The sequence below is a fragment of the Taurulus bubalis genome (genome assembly GCF_910589615.1).
Source record: "Taurulus bubalis genome assembly, chromosome: 5".
NCBI lineage: Eukaryota > Metazoa > Chordata > Actinopteri > Perciformes > Cottidae > Taurulus > Taurulus bubalis.
Genome location: NC_136593.1, coordinates 25,524,492 through 25,529,708, shown reverse-complemented (window position 1 = coordinate 25,529,708; position 5,217 = coordinate 25,524,492).

Genomic DNA, 5,217 nt, shown 5'->3' with positions numbered 1-5,217 from the left:
TGCAGTTACAATGTTGCCTCAAGATGGAACATATTATGCAAAATGACAGACATCACATCTTTGTAGCATCCAGACAGAATAGCAAATGAATTCAACATCAGCTGTCTGCGACTTGTTTAGCAGCATGTATGGGCAGTTCAACACTTCACCCTCAACAAAGTACAAATAAATCACTCCAGCACCAACAATTTAGAGTGGAGTCAATCACTTTTACCCATGTAATCTACATCTCTACTCTGAAAAATACACTTTGACTTTTAATTAATTTCCCCACCTGTGATTTATTTCTCTCTGCTACTACAGCTTCAGACAAATTATGGGTGTTATAGATTTGGTTAATGGGTGAGGCCAGTGTCCAGGTATAGAGTGTTACAGTTTGTGGTACTAAAACCTGCAAGTATCCAAGCATCCAGCATTTTGCATAAATGTACATTTTACAACAAAACTAACTTTTTTAGATGAAACGATTTAGCGATCTTCAGTTGTGAGGAACAAGTGAATCACCTTTCCGTCTTTGCAGATTCTGTTTTACAACCATAGTACTGTAATGTGGGAGGGTCTATTTCTCTTAATAGGCACCTCAGACAGCCGCAGTAGACGACGGGTCATGGAACTCAAGAACTCAAAATGAAGTCCATTCAGCAACACTGCAGAACAGATGGAGGTACTCAGTGAACATTTAGTTTTTTACCAACAGAAAAAGAAGAACAAAGAAGATATCCAACTCTTTGTCTACAGTTGTTTGTTTTTTCAGTAAGGACTGAGCTTTTATAAAGTAATCTGACAACATTTGCATCAAAGGAAGCCATTTGCAAATGGAGGATTAATTTAAATCTATCCACATTAGTGTGGATATGTTATAAGCTCATGGAGAAAATCCATTTTGCAGTGTTCCTCTTGGACATTTTCTATATGGTTAGAGGCCTTGTCACAACATGGCCTTTAGCTCACATCAGGCCTGAAGGGTTCTCCAAACTATGTAGCTAAGTAGAATCCTCTTCAAGAAGGTCATGATTACACACCCCTCAGAGCTCTTCTATCATCCAGGCTGCCCTGGGCAACTACACACACACACACACACACACACACACACACACACACACACACACACACACACACACACGCACACACACACGCAGCTCTAAATGGTGCTGAGAGGTACCTTAAAAAAAAAGAGAAAAAATGACTAATCCATGTTAACAGTTTAGCAGATCTTTAAGGCTTTTTTACCAAAGAAGCACTCATTAGCTTTATTCACAAACACTTCATTCATTGAGGATATACTGTCCTTCATGGATCACGATGCAAAATCAAACTATACAGGTTTTCTCCAGGTAGCTCTGTGAAGCTATACTGTAGGCATGTCTGCATGCCAACATGTTCACATTGACATTGCCAAGATGTGATTGTTTAGCAGGTATAATAAATACCAGGTCCACAATTTTAGTTTAGTGTTAGAATGGCTAATTAGCAGTAAGCACAAATTAGAACTATGGTTGAAGTTAGAGGGTCAACTGAAAATAGGACCTGATGATGGTGCTAGATGAAAAGTCAGAAGTTGATTAAAGTTATCCCAGTGCATCTTGAGTGGAACATGTGTGTACCAGGGGAACATTTTAGTCGCCCCTGCTGTGTCATCCGGGGCCCCATCAGCTCCCCCAACAAGCCACTTCTTTGACCATTTTTAGAGTGACGTGGGTCATCACTGCCAAGGCTGCAGCCACCCACATTGAGCTTCGCAACGGCTCTTCAGTAATCTATGGGTGACGACACTGAGACTACAACCATCATTCTTCCACGGAAGAACCGTCATTTTTGTCACAAACAAGGTACTTACAGTATTTTTTTTTATACACAACACACAACATATTTTCTAAACATCACGTATAACTTTTACTACATCTCTGCCAAAGTAACCAGAATAACGTATTCATTTGCATCTTTTACAGATACTATTTATAAATCTGAGTAACTGTATAATTGTTCTTTTTGACTTTACACAGCTCAACAGGAGGGAATGGAAATGATTTGACAGCATATAATTCATAGGAAAAATTAGATTTACCTCGGGATACTGAGAGGAAAATAATATTCCTGCTGATATAGAATTAGTATGCCAATCATGTATATATCCATTCAACTCTAGAGCCTTTAAGTCTAGCAACACGAGTTGGTGAGCATATGTGAATTTGAGCAATACAGAAAAGAGGGAGATAAAAACATTCTGAGCACTAGTTAAAAATTTTTGCAAAGAGTAGAACTTTATCCTGACAGCTTTAAATAATGCGGTAAGTATTTTGGTACTGTTGGCTCCATTTAAACCCCATTTTATAAAACTGTTGGACCAAAAAAACACTATACAGGCCTACACAAATGGTCCCGCTAACAGCAGGCCTAAATATTATGGAAAAATGTATTCGGAAATTAAAATAGAGTCATCCTCTTCATGGAAATTAAATTTACTGTATGAGTTTATGCTTCTGCATTCTCGAGTGAAAAGCCAAAGCCTTGCCAAAACCATAAGATCCACTTTTGGGGATCATAAATACTCAAAGTACATTTCTTAGCAAACTTTTCCCCTTAGTTCAGTGTTGGGCAGATGGATCAACTGACCCACCGATATTGCTCTTTTTTGTAGTGGGGCAAACTATCACCATCAATTCACACGATTCAGGGATCGAACTGCCGATCCTCTGATTTAAGGATGACCCTGCTCTATCACTGAGCCACAGTTGAAAAACAAATATTCTCTTCGGACATCAAACAACATGGCAAGACACTATGCATGTGACTTATTTCATGGACTAACTACCTTGTCTCATAAAACAACATTTAAATGCTACTATTAGAATTTACTAAGTAAAGTTTAAAGTTAATATAATTGCTGCTTGGATTATGTTCACTTCCAGTCAATCAATGTACCACGTCGTTGTAGAACACAAAAGTCATAAAGAGAAGATTGAGTCGTAGAAAGCAGCAGACTTTGATAAACAGTCATACATCTATTATTGTGTGCTTCAAAATAGCAGTGATTTCTTAAAAAAATGTAACCAAGATCACAATTTTTCTCCATTTTGGTTTGTAATTTCTACATGAATTAACTTGATATCACATAAAATCTTGCATTCGTGAAACTATTTTAAATTATAATTGCTTTTTCCCCTAGAAAACGATGAGTAGCTCTAAATGGCATCTCACTTTCGAGTTTACTTCAATAACATTTTGGCTAATGACAGGATCATATCTGCACAAAATATGGTGCGTTTGATGACCCCATGTGGTTCCCTCCAGCGCCACCAATCAAGTGGTGGTAACACTTTATAATAACCATACACTATTTAGCCGTCATCACCGTGTGACACACATTTACGCTATAGGACCCGGTGTGTCCCACGATGATGACGTGCCACCACCGTGGCCCGGGCCACAAAGAACGCTGGCCAGGTGACGTGATGCGATGCCCGTCAGTGGCATGAGTGTTGAGTATGTTTTATAGTTTGGTGGCACATACATATTATTGATTAGGAGTATCTAGCTATCACCTGGATCGGTCTACTTACAACTAAGGTGGTGTATGTTATTCTCAGGACCTCTAGTTAGTGACGAGCTTGCTAGCTGTGACTAGATACTCATAATCAATAATATGTATGTTCCATCAAACTATAAAACATACAAAACACTCGTGCCACTGACGGGCTTTGCCCCCCCATCACCATCATATTAATGTTCTTTATCACTTTGTGTTGTGTCTATTTCCCTTTTCTGTTGAGAAGATAACAGAGACTTTTGTTAGCTTTGAGACACTGCTGGCCTTTCAATGTCATGTATTAATGAGTTGTAAAGCATAGATAGTTCTCACTTTAGATGAGGTCACAGAACATACTTAACTAACGACTAGTAACTACCTGAATTAATCATGAATTGCAGTATTAAAACACGTTTATAAAGCACATGTTAACCAATAGTGCATCATCTATAAATCTTTAATGATTGGTTTGCAATATATATTATTTAATTTACAAATGGGGAATCCATCATTCGAGTATGAAAACCTAATCATGAAACGCATAATAGTAAAGCTTATTAATCAAGAATAAAACATTTGTAACTGTTTATGAATTGCATATTAATGAGTTACTAATGAGTGTTCGTGTTGGAACAATGCTTTATAAATGATGAATTAAGTGTTTACTCATGCTTTACTAATGCTAAATAGTGCGTAGTTATTATAAAGTGTTACCCAGGTGGTAATTTTTTTCCCCAAAGTTGAAATTTAACTAGAAGATGTCATTAAAAAACTTAAAAAGCTTTTGCATACAGGACATCACCTGATTTAACAGTTCTCTTTCAAACTCTACTACATTCGGTAATTCACTATGGTAAGCGCATTCAGGCGTGACCAATCATGGAAGCTCTAATAACACCGACAGACCAATCATCGTGAGAAGCACGGACTTTGCCGTCTTCTGGGCTCCTTCTCATAGAGGGAGGGCTGTGACTCTCCAGCGCCCGTCACAGTGGGTGGTGGAACATATCATTTTGGCTTAGTTGTGGACTGCAGTTCCCAGCACACTTTACCAGAAGTATGGTCACCTCAGGAGCATTTCTGTGGCTGATTTATTTATATGATTTTAATTATAAAGGGGGACAGGCCAGCGTGTGCATCTCAAGATGATTGGTCAAACAGACATGTGCTATTGGAGCATGAGAAGGCATTTCCCATAGAGAGTTTATCAGAGAACCGGGGTTACCCCGGTTACCTAAAGGTATCTTTCCATGGCAGTACATGTTCCCCAGCAGACAAACTCACTTGACATTACAATCTTTTCTGTTGTTCCACTTTCAGAATAAACCATGAATGTGTATCCCTTTTAAGTGTAAAGGTCTAAAAATGCAAAAGCTCAGAGAGCCAATGACTCTAAGGTTATTTTCTTGACGATTGTTCTGTTTTTCGCAAACAAAGTCTTTGGTCTGTATCAGAAAACAAGAATATTATCAAATCCTTTAATTATCATAATTTAATACTTGTCAGTATTCTTGTGTCATTAATTAACTACATATAAATTAGCTAATCCGTAGGTGGCAATACCTCTGAAACATTGTTTCAGAGCCATATGTTGGCAACACACAAACAGTAAACAATACATTCAGTTAGACTTTTGGCAAGAATTGTGTTGTTTTAGTGTTAATTATGTGTGACAGCATACAAACACACAA